The sequence below is a fragment of the Mustela putorius genome, unplaced genomic scaffold (assembly GCF_011764305.1).
Source record: "Mustela putorius furo isolate JIRA1106 unplaced genomic scaffold, ASM1176430v1.1 tig00000083_pilon_pilon_pilon, whole genome shotgun sequence".
Taxonomy (NCBI): domain Eukaryota; kingdom Metazoa; phylum Chordata; class Mammalia; order Carnivora; family Mustelidae; genus Mustela; species Mustela putorius.
The window spans coordinates 20,319,997-20,332,913 of record NW_025421273.1 but is presented as its reverse complement, the minus strand read 5'-3'; the positions used below and the strand labels follow the sequence as shown (position 1 = coordinate 20,332,913).

Genomic DNA, 12,917 nt, shown 5'->3' with positions numbered 1-12,917 from the left:
GTGAAAAATATTCAGAATAGTGAATAACCTTGAAGAAGACCAAAATTGAATGATTAATATTATCAGATACCTACTCTTACAAAACCACAATTCTAAGTGTGGTGGTAAAGAAACAATAGACCATAGACTAAAAAAAAATAGAGTCTCCAGAAACAACCGTCCATATACACACTTCTGACATAGCACAAAATTTACCCATGAAATGCAATGGAAGAAGCACAAATCTTTTCAATAAATAATGCCAAATCAATGAACCTTACCTCTCTCCTCACATCACATACAAAAACTGGTTTCAGATTCATCATAAATCTCATTGTGACAGGTGAAACAGTAACACAGAAGATAATATAAGACAATAGCATCATCAGGATAGGCAAAAATTTCTCAAACAAAATGCAGAAAACACTAATAAAAGAAAATATAGATAAATTAGCCTTCAGTGAAAGATGCTTCAGAGTGGGAAGTCAAAGCACAAAGTGAGAGAAGATATTTGCAATACATGTATCCAAAAAGTACTTATATTCAGAATATGTGAAGAACTCCAATAAATCTCTAAGAAAAAGAAAACAACCCAATAAAATAAAGGCAAAAGACTTGGCCAGGCACTTATCAAAAGATGATAACCAAGAGGCTAATAAGCATTTGAAAAGATGTTCAGTGTGTAACTCATAAGGAAAATACAAAATAGAGCCAGAATGAATTACTATTTAATAACACAAAATTGGCTTAAATTTAAATTAGAGAAAAACTCCTACTTCATGCTGGAAATAACATAAGCAACTGGAACCCTCACACACCACCGGTGGAAATATAAATTCTTACAATCACTTTGGAAAAACTGTTGGCAATAGCAACTAATGCTGAATTTGCATAGGTCTTCTGTCACAGCAATTTCATTCCCAAGTGTGTGCCCAAGAAATAAATATATAAACATGTTCATCAAAAGATACATATGTCTAAAGACATTATTCATAGTAGCCCAGAACTACCAATAATCTGAAAGTCCACCAAAAGCAGAATGAATAGGTTATAGTAGAATCATATAATAGAATACTCTGCAGCAAAAATGAACTACTACTCCACACAATGGCAGAATTTCACATCCATAACAAGCAAAAGAATCCAGACACCAAAAAATTTCATGTTAAATGATTCAGCTAATATTAATCTCAAGAAAAGGCAAAATATATCTATGGTGATGATTCAAAATAGTAGTTACATTCAGAGAGAATGGGTAAAATGACTTGGAGGGGTATGAGGGAGAATTTGGGGTAGTGTTATATTCCATCTTATTTTAAATGATGGTTACATGGTTATATTCATTTGGGGGAAAATTGTAAGAATCTGTGCTAAAGACATAGACATAGACATAAAAAGATGTCCAAACTAGGGGCACCTGGGTGGCTCAGTGGACTAAAGCCTCTGCCTTCGGTTGAGGTCATGATCTCAGGGTCCTGGAATCAAGCCACGCATAGGACTCTCTGCTCGGCGGGGAGTCGGCTTCCTCCACTCTCTCTCTCTGCCTGCCTCTCTGCCTACTTGTGATCTCTGTCTAATAAATAAATAAAATCTTTAAAAAAAAAAAAAAGATGTCCAAACTATAATATTAAATGAAAACAGAAAATTATAAAATAGTCTCTATAGTACAGGCCTATGCTGGAAAAATATACTTTTAAAAAAATGTGTTTTGGACCTGGGTGACTTGGTCCATTACACGCATATGCCTTCCACTCAGGTCATGATCCCAGGCTGGGATCATGTTGGGCTTCCTACTTAGTGGGGAGTCTGCTTCTCCCTCTCCCTCTGCCCTGCTCATACTCTCACGTTCTCTCAATCTCTTAAAAAAAAAAACTTTAAAAAAATAAAATAAAAAGCATAGTGTGTATGGATTCAGAAGAATATGCCACCTAGAAAGAAGGTTGAATGTGATAATAAGAGACTTCCCCTCCAAGTTTATATTCTTTATTATTTTAGGGTTCGTTTTTTTTTTTTTTTTTTCACAACAAGCATAGTTACTTAACTGATGGCGATTTTTTTTTAATAAAGGTTTTGAAAAGCAATTGAGAAAATGAGGCCTTGAAGTAAACTATAATTCAAATAAAGACATGGCATCGAGAGACATTTAGTATAAAATAGAATTTGAATTTGATCCTTTTGCCCCAATAAATGCCTGAGCACAGGCAGTGGAAGAGGAGTCTAGATGTCTGTAATGTTTTGAGCAGGATCATAACCCCTGTGTCAAAGTTACATATTTTAACACAACGTGGGAAATCAAAGGATGTTCAGGGCTTCTATTGCCCTTCTTTCATCCTGCTTCCAACCCTTAACTATATGCTGTAAAATAATTTCAACCAACTTTATTTCTCTCCAAAGTCTTCTGTATTTTCTCCCTCAGGAGTAGAATGTATTCTGCCATATTACTTTCAATTACCATTTAATAATTTATGAAATTACTCAGCATCATACCTGCAGTATTTCGGTCAGGCCCCATTACATTGTAATGAGGTTTGATTTAACATGGTCATTATAAATGCTGGTAAAGGTTAACAGGGAAAAAAGTTTCATTCCAATGCATTTGATTTCAATCATTTAAGAATAAAATAAGCATCTGTCACTAAGCATGGAAGTCCCTTTTTTTATAAGCACCAGGGTATGATTATTTCTCTCACAAAATTTTAGCAGAATATAAAGGACTATAGTCTGGCAGAAATCCAGCTCGTGGGAAACATGGTGCAGAGCAGAAATTTCCAATGAGTGTGCCATAGATTTCTTGGGCAGAACCATCTTTTGTTGTGTAATTCTGGCAAGGTATTCAGCATTCCTGACCTTTGCCCACTAAGCGCCTAAAAGGTCAGTTACAGCTACAGCCAAAAGTAACCCCACAAATCTCCAAATGACCTCTTGGGGGCAGTATTTCTCCCAGTTCAATACCACTGGTTTAAAGGATTAACCACTAGTTTGCAAGTTTAGGCAGTTTCATTCTGAAACTCTAATTTATGCTAGACATAATTTTTTATGTAATCAGAGAAGAAGAAAATGTAACTGTGATCTCAATCACCTTGTAAAGAAGGTAGATCCGTTGTTTAGGGAGCCCCTACAAGTGACCTGAAAGGCCAGTCTGTATCAGCTGTTGAGAGCTGTGCCCCTCTCCCACACCCTATGTTTAGTGACCCCCACATCGGTACTTAGAAATCAGCCATGGTGGGAATTTTGGGAAAGCCAGTTGTTAAACATTCACCAGTATATACTGTTCTTGATGCATATGACTAAGTTTTGGATAGGAGCGAGGGAAAGAGAAAGAACTTAAAATAGGACTGAAAAAGGAACAAAGAACAGAAAATTGCAATCCTACTTTCTGGTGACCATCAATATTCAGTAAATTCGGGGCACCTGGGTGGCTCAGTGGGTTAAGCCGCTGCCTTCGGCTCAGGTCGTGATCTCGGGGTCCTGGGGTCGAGTCCCGCATCGGGCTCTCTGCTCAGCAGGGAGCCTGCTTCCCCTCTCTCTCTCTGTCTGCCTCTCCGTCTACTTGTGATTTCTCTCTATCAAATAAATAAAATCTTTAAAAAAAAAATATTCAGTAAATTCTTCTCAACTTAAGAAATGCTTGAAGCAAAGGAGCAACCAGTGAAGATGCGGAGTTTTGCCTCAATGTTGGTCTATTGATTCATTCACCAAATATTTATTGAGCACAAATCAAATGCCAAACACTATTTTCACCATTAAGTTGCAAGAGCCATTCAAAGACAACACACATAATTACAGAAACATGAGACAGAGAAGATCCACAGAAAACTAAATTTCAGAGATATTACATACAAACTTTATGGAGGGTTTTGAACATTTCCTTGGAATCAGTGAAACTCCAAGTAAATCATACCTGGATGTGAAAGGAGTAAGGAACTGAATTTCACATGGAGAACACTAATTAAACAGAGGTTTTGTTGGCGCAAAGCATCCAATATCTTGGCATCCAATACTGAATTGCTTTCCTTCTCTCAATCCCAAAAGCAGTATCCTTCCCCAAACACTGAACCCTGGCACTTGGGAGATGCCAAACTCAAGGGAACACCAGATGGTGACCATTTAGGAGGCCATGTAACATGAAGACATCCCTCTTGGAGAAGCTCAAGGAAACATGAGATCTATCTTCAAATGTGTAAGGATCATCAGATTAAAGAGAAGTTAGATGTCTTCTCTCTAGCTCTTTAAGGGCGGCAGTAGAAACAATGGACAGAAATAACAGGGTAGCAGATTTCATCTCAAGAAGAGAAAAAAATTTCTAGCAGAAAAAAATTTCTGGCTCGCATTGGAGAAACTAAAACCTCCATGACCTGCCTAGTTCCATTTGGCCACACTAGCTCCAGTATCTTCCACTCCTGCTCTGCAACTGATGTTCAGTGAAGACCAAGCTGTAGTTTTGGCACATGCCAAGTTGTTTATATTCTCTCAGTTCCTGGCTCCTGCCTGAAGAGTCCTGTCACCTTGTCTTCATTTGGCTATATGCTCCTTATGGGCATGGCCCTCTTACCTGCTCTGGTGACATTCTATATACATCTTCAGCATTGGCCTTCTGCATGCATGTAAAAAATAACGAATCTCTGTGAGTGTATTTATTGCTGTATCAATTGAAAATAGCTAAATGGATTTTCATCTAATTTGGGCACTTTATGGAATGGTCTGTGTTAAAATATAGAGTATTCAGCAAACATAAAATTCACTTAGGTGGGACTTGGTGTTACTCCCAAACAGCAAGACAACCATCTTCCAGAGCAGCTAAATCTGATGCTCTAGGAAGTGGAACAAGGACTGCCAATTGGGTCAGGCAGCAGGTCTACTTGTGGATACAGAAAAATAAGGAGAGCTTCAAATATGAATCCCAAGTCAAAGTTCATAAGGATAGGCACTCCAAGTTGCAAATGTAATTTGAATTTGGGCTGATTTTCACAAATGTAATGTTTACCCATAATGGAGAAGTGTTCTTGATCATCACTAGCTGGTCCTATTTAACATGTCTAATTATACTTCCTTTTTCTCTCCTAGGTCAATGACTTGGTCAAAGTCAGAAATGTTGTTGTTCTGTTGACCATTACATCTTCCATACTTAGCTAGAGTGGAAGGAAGTAAAGTACCTGGTAGATGACTCATTTGTCTCTCAGTTATCAGAGGACACTCTAGAGAAAGAAGAAAAGCAAGATAATCTAATCTAATCACCTGTAGACATGCTGATAGCTGGACCTCCTGGAAAATGAAGGCATGGTATTTCTTAGAAGAAGATTATTATTTACAGAATGTTCTTAGCAGGATATCCTTGGTTTAGAATCACTTGTGGTAAACAAACCTAGAATCTATGGATTTATACGCCATAATTTCCGAGATTACATCACATAAGTTGTACAAATATCTGGGGGTATAAAATGGAGATGTTTCCTAACTGAAACCCTCTCCTCTGGGTGCAGTAATCCACAAATCTCACTTAGGGACTTCACCTATTATGCTGGGCCAGAGAGTCCATATGTGATGCAAGATCCCAAGATCTGGGAAATCATACAGGATGTCCCAGACCTTTCCCTGCTTTGCCTGTCCTACTTGATTGCTTATATCTCTGAAATTATTAGCAAATCTTGGTAGTATGTAAGACCTCTGATCCATGTAAGTCTGATTTGATGATCCAATCCTCTGTGTTAGCTAGTATAGGCATTTATTGAGGCAGCTCAATAAATACTGGCTAAACCAAATACCCAGACAGAATGTGCCCTCCTATGCATAAGTTAGTTCCCATTGCTAGAATTATTACAACTGGAGTTGAAAGACAATCTTTAAAAGATACCATCTAATGGGGTTCTGTGTTTGATGACTGCTTCTACTAGATTAAACTTTTAAAACCTCCAATGTTAATATTCTATAGCACAACGATCTGTTGTTAGAAGTTTGAGTCTCTGCACTCAAATCTCATCCCAGACCTCAGTGGTACTATAAGCAATCTACAACAACAGAAAGTTCAATTCATATGGCTCCTGCTACCACAAACTGACTTAAGAGACAGAACCAAGAATTATTTGCTCTTAACAAAGCCATTAAAAAAATTTGATATATTGATTCTATGATCCTCATAATAACCCTGTGAGACTATAAAGGGAGGAAATCTATTTTCCTATCCAATTAGGTTCAAAGAGGAAAAGTGATTTTTCCAAACTCACACAGATAATATTTATCAGAGATGGGCTTCAAATGCAAGTCTTTGGTCTCCAGAGACAGTGTTCTTTCCTTAATGTTCTCATACGACCTGTCTCATTCTTTCCAACCTTGGACAAAGAAGTAACTGCAAAGCTCTCTGAAGCACAATTTTCTCTTTTGCAAAATGGCAATAATGGCTGTACCTGGTGTATAACACTGTGAACCTTGCATGATAGCAAATGTGTGTTTAGTACTCAGGCAAAACTGAGTGCCAAATGGTATTACAATAATGATCTATGTGTCTTCATCACATTTTATAATATCATACCCCTTTCACATCCGTTGTCTCATCTTATTTACTCTAACCATCATTCAAGATGGACAGGGTGGGCATTTTTATTCCTTATAAGACTATAACCAGGAATTAAAAGGTTAAATGAAATGATTAAAGGTGAGGAAGTGAATATGGAACTCCTCCTTGTCTGATTCTAAAGCCCCATCTTAAATGCTACGAAGATTTTGTAAAACAATAAGAAATTTCATTCCCTCTCCCCTTGACAAATTTACAGCTTTGTGAATACCTAGGGCTTTTTAAAATGTCATGTATATAATACAAAAAAATCAACCCATCGAGGAAACAAGGTGTGTGACTATGGGTTTCAAACAGTGTTTCAAGATCAAAGGCAAGGAGGTTTCATTCACCATTCACATGTGCAGAAATCAGTCTTCAGAGGGAAAGCCAAGAAGACCTATGACCACCACCTAATTCCAAGCATATGATGCAGATGCAGAGCTATGTTCTCTGAATCCTTGGTCTTTACATAATTAAATTTGGGGTTAAAATATAAATGAAGAGATAGTAAAGTCATCTTAAATTTTCCCTGATCCATGTAACCAAGGTTTTTCCAAGAAATTCTGAACCATATTTCACTGTCTTCATCTGTAAAATACAGATCAGAGAACCTGTTAGGTCTGCTATGAGAATTACAGCTGTCTGCTAAGTTCTGTTCTTCCTTTCTTCACAGGTACACGTGATTTCCCAGCCTCCTTTGCAATTTGGCATGGTTGTGTGACTGGGTCTGAGCCAGGGGGATGTGAGTGGCAGTGATCTATCAAGATGGGCTATAAAAACCCTCATATTCTTCCATGTTCTCTTTTTTGTGGCTAGAGACCAATAAGGACAATTGGGATAGCCTTGGAAGCCATGTGTTAAAGATGGCAGAGCCACTGTCAATCTAAGTCCCTGGAAGATTGCATGGCAGAGAAACTGTCTCCCCACCACCAACCACTTCTGCTGACCTGGGACATCCATCCTGGCTAGACTCAGGTAAGAAAAAACAAGCTTTCTTGTGTTTGAGCTACTACCTTTTTAATTTTTTTCTTGTATCAATTTAGCCCACATAAACTAATACAAATGATAATGTGCTCTGCAACTCTAAAGGGTTATTTTTCTTCAGTGTCATTATTCTAAACTCAGCTCTTCCTCAGTTTAATTTTTATGACATATGTCAGCTTTAAAGTCAACCTGTTCATTTTAATTATATGTTGTTCACAATAATGAAAATATCTCCGTGCTACCACTCTACAATCTCTCTCAAGCTATAGCTTTTACCATGGCAATTCCAAATCAAGAAAACTCAGTGCATCCTAATACCAATTACTCCAAGTTTGGAATGATCTGCTGCAGTAGACAGCCTAGTCACTCTTAGTAGGAAGAGGCAGTTCATGGATTCGGTTAATTCCCATTCACAGCTAAAAAAACTGAAACCCAGAGAGATACATAATATGGTGAGATTTGGGGAGCACCAGGGAGGTCCTTCCCTTCTGGCATATCTGCCTTTGACAGAGCATTGCTAGAGAAAGCAATGTAAACTTTAAACTGAAATTCAAAACAAAACAAAACAAAACAAATTAGTAATGTGGACTGCTTATAGGTATAATAAGGGTTTCTAGTCCCTCTTACCTGAATCCATCTCAAATATCACTTTTAAATTATTGTTTATAAAGCACCACTTTGTTTCACTGCTCCCAAAGTCAAGAACTTCTGATGGCTTCCTATTGTCATTTATCTTGGTTTTTAAGATTCCCTTCCAGGCTCCTCTCACTGTAGTTAATCTCCTCCCTTACTGTGCACTCCCCAGTCTCCTGTGGTCTTAGTACCTTTGCTAGTGCCTGACAGCCATTCATCTTTGCCCCTTTACCTATCTAAGTCAGGTTCAGTCCATTCTGTCTATATCATGATGAACATGATTATGCCAAAGACCCAGCTCCCATGGATTTTGATTCCTGAAATCCATGGCCCTCTAGGTCAATACACAGAATGGACATTTCATTCTTTGCTATTTGGTTTCATGAGGTTTCTTTCTGTTGTCTATGGTGGATTTTAAATTCTATAGAGAGGAAAAATTCACACTACAAGACATTATAGTGGAGGGAGTGGGATTCTACTCACTTAACACAGGAAAGTTCCTTCAAATCCCTGGCCCTCAGTTTGTACATCATTAAAAATGAATTTAATGAACTATCCTACTCTAGCATTGAGTAAATGTGTTTTTTTATCCCCATATCACTACTTCAACAAAGACTCATTGAGACCCTGCTAAACACCACACATGATTCTAGGAGCTGAGGATTCAGTGATGATTTATCTTCTTCCTCTCACAGTTAAGGTGAAGAAGCTTTCTTTGGAACAGAGTGAGTCCCCTGTTACTAATGACATGCAAGCAGAAGCTAAGGAGGTCTTGGTTGGAAGTACTGGAAGTGTTTTAGCAAGGACTCCTATAATCAGCAGAGGCCTACAGTTTCTGTCAGGAGGCTGGGGGCCACACACACTTCCTACCTTTAGGAATCCAACCAATAATATACAGTCATAGGGTCAGTTTGCAAAGGTCAAACAGGAAGCAAACTATTGACGCGTGTATTGATTTGGTCAGCTTGTCACCCACTAGAACCCAAGACCTGACATTTACTGCCCACCTGTTTATACTCACTGACCTTTATTTTACATTTTTCCTTCAGCTCTTCTTTCCAGCTTACCTCTTTATTCAGGCAAATGAAATCCCAAAACCACCCCATTCCAGACTACCCAGACCTTTTGAGCCATCCCCTGACTCAAGCCCACATGGGTACCATGGAGTGACCTCCAGAACGACTTACCATTACCTTTACTAACCTTTACCATTACCTACAATTTACCATTACCTTTACTAACCTAACCATTACCTTTACTAACACTAAAATCTCCTTTCAGGAAGGAGCCTCAGCCTCATTCACATAACACACAATGTATGGATAACCATGTTTTCTAAGGTGTATGTGCGACCTTATGCCTGCCTCTACATACCATAACAAGTTTTCCCAATCTAAATATTCATCTTAACCCTAAACCAAAGGAACCCTTTCACCCTCTTTAGGGGAGCCATGGCTTTGCAAGCCATTCCCTTTGATTTCCATGTTTGCTGCAAATAATTTTGTTTGACAGCTTGACTGAGTACTGATTCTGATGCACCGGGAGTGAACTCATGCTGGTTTGGTTACAAGCTCACACTGCTAGAACAAAATATCACAACATTTCTCATTGTTCTGGGAGGCTGGAAGCCCAAGATCCAGTTTCTGGTTGAATCAGTTTCCGGTGAGGACCTTCTTATCCTTACGTGTCAAAGACAGCAAGCTCTGGTTTTTCTACCTCTTCATATAAGGATGCCATTCCCAACATGGGGAGCCCACCATAATTTCAACTTCATCTAAACCTAATTACCTCACAATGGTCCCACCTCCAAACACAATCACATTGCAGGTTAAGGTCTCAACATAAGAATTAAGGTGGGGGAAGGGGACGGTGTACAAAAATGTTCAGTCTATAACATGTATTAATTAACTGATACATTTGCTATGATGTATTTATTAATTACATGTGTAGTAATTAAATATAGATGCAAAAACTAATAGCCATGCAAGCATCAGATATTCCCTAGCAGAGTTCTGGTAAAATATAGGATAGAGAATGTGGCTGGTCCACAGGCTCCCCACCTCCCACCTAGAAAACAAATCTTAAGGGAGGTTGATGGAATCGGAACAAGTGAGAAGCAAGCCTGGAGAACAGCCTCTGAGCAGCCTTTCCCAACCAGCTGCAAGAATTAACCCTAGGGCCCACCTTAGCCACTCAGAGTCATGTCTTCTCTCCTAGGAAAGAGGGAGTCACCACAAAAGTTCTTGCATTCCTTCCCCTCTTTGATTACTGGACACAGGAAGAGGGCTCACCCATAATTGCTCTCAATATCTTTTCAAAAATACAATATTAAGATTTAATCTGTTGTAGCATCTAGCATAGCAGAGAGCCACTGTGAGCCTTTCAAACCATCAGACCACCCCCATGACAGAAAAACAGCCCCACATATAAATGAACCTCATTTGCCATCCACAGCTCACAGACCTGGCCCTAAATGACTTACAGAAACCTCCCCTGAAAACTACATCCCCATCTGCCAGATTCTGTCATCATAACTCAACTAATATTCAGTCTTACCCTGCAGGTTCTATGTTCCGAACTCCAGGCCACGTGCCTCTTCCTGAATACAGCTCAGTGTCCCTCCAGCTCTGCCCCCGCCTAGTGCCAGCCCTCTCTCACAGCTTTTACAGACCCCACCCATCATCCTGTCCCATGTCTGCAAGAGGATCCCACTACATAAACCAGGGCCTCTGGGAGGGGCTCAGTAAATGTTTGCTGATCTTATCATTTGGAACAGCTAAGGGTTGAGATGTCTTTACCTGCCTTTTAATTCCTAATGATAATAATATTATAATCTTTTATTAACTGCTGGCTATGATAGAAGGTATGCCAATGAATTCACATACATTATGTTCTTTGACTCTCAAAAGAGCCTCTAACATAAATGCTTCTATTACTGGCCCCATTTTATGATCAGGAAGCCAAGGCTCTGAGAGTTGGGACCTTGGCCAAGCTGGTAAGAGGTGGTAGGACCCAGTGTTGCTGTTAGCCGAAAGGGTGTGACTTTTTTTTTTTTTAAGATCTTATTTATTTAGTTGACAGAGAGAAAGACACAGCGAGAGGGGGAACACGAGTGGGGGGATGAGGGGAGTGGGAGAGGGAGAAACAGTCTTCCTGCTTCCTGCTTCCACATGAGCAGGGAGCCCCATGTGAGGCTCAAGCCCAGGACTTGGGATCATGACCTGAGTTGAAGGCAGATGCTTAACAACTGAGCCACCCAGGTGTCCCAAGGTGGTTTCTAATGTGGTTTTAATTATACCTCGAGGATTATGGAAAACCTCCCTTTCCATGTTCTGCTATTAATCCTGGGGATTTTATTCCCTCTGGAAGATTCATCTTTGTCTTTGCACCCTGAACTGGAGTGGTCTGGTTTGGGCGGACAATTTCTAGCTCCAACAGGTTGGGACATCCTCAGCCAGTCATGTAATCTCTATAATCTTTACCTTGCCATCTACAGAATGGGGATAATGCCACAGCTTTGCCTTTTCCTGCCAGTATTCCAGGATTATGGTGAAAAGCCAGTGGGGTGCTGCATATGAGAACATTCTGAAAGAATAAAACAATCCTATCAGAATATGGTTGAGCATCAAAATGACCCAGAGAGCTTGTGAGACCCAGGTTCCTGGAGCCCATCTGCAGCTTTTCTGTCCCAGCAGTCCTAGGTGGGACCTGAGAATCAGTATTTCTAACAAGGTCTTTGGTGATGCTGATGCTGCTAGTTTCAGACCACATTTTGAGAACCACCATCTGATGCCAACTCCTCTTCTCAGCAAAGTGCCCCCAGTGTACTCCCAAAGTCATCTGCCTTCTGTGTCAATAAGGGTCACAGTGCAGGCTGGATTTCAGTCCCTATCATCAATCCCAGGGACGTCACAAACAAAGAAACAAAGGGAAACTGTCCTTCTTTCTCAGACAAGTTATTTGTCAGGTCAGACTCTTGGTGGTTAATGTGAGGGTAGGGGTGCCAAGCCAAAGAGTCGTGGTGACGAGCATAAGACTTACCCACAGGTAAAATTACAGCAGGCACCAAACAGGCTGGGACACGAGTCACGGCAGCGGCATCTGGGAAACAGTATTAGGAGAGCGCCTTGCGGATTGCGAGGCCATTGATGGCTGGCTCCAAGACGGCCTTCCTAGGCGCAGGAACAAAAGTACACCGTGTGCTCCAGTAAAGCTCCTGGGAATGCTTCTGTCCAGATCTCCTGACAGGCTAATAGGAGTTTTTCCTTTTCCTGACGAGGGAATCGTTCTCTCTTTGATGCCTTTCTGAGTGTGTCTGTGGTTGATAACAGCATAATTTCCCTCAGAAAATGTCCTTTTCTTGTGTCCCTCTCATTCCCCACGCCGTGCCTGCTATAGGGGAGGGGCGCTGGGGAGAGAATGAACCGCAGGTTTTCCCTGCACCCTTAGCCATCTTGGGCGGACAGGTCCAGAATAAGAAGGCCAAGGCCAGACTTCACCTGCTCCAGGCCTGTGGTCGGGCACTGTGTTCCCTGGTGAAGGGGGCACCTGGGCAGCCTCAGACACCCCCACTGTGGGCACTGAGCTGCCATCGTCATGAGGATCAAGCCCTCTCCTCTGGGTTATGGGGCCCCAGTGGAGCTGCTGCAGGACGCCCCTAGGTCACCTTACGGCTGAGCCCTCACCGGAATCTCCATGGGAACAGACAAGGGGAGGAGAGGTCCACCCAGTCTGCTCCTTGATTTCTGCCTCCAATGTCCTCCCGGGTATT

General features: G+C 40.6%; 1 pseudogene; it reads left to right on the top strand.

Annotated features, from left to right (window-relative positions):
- LOC101687250 overlaps positions 1 to 5,051 on the top strand; it is a 35,828-nt pseudogene extending 30,777 nt beyond the window's left edge.
- The last annotated feature ends 7,866 nt before the right edge of the window (positions 5,052 to 12,917 follow it).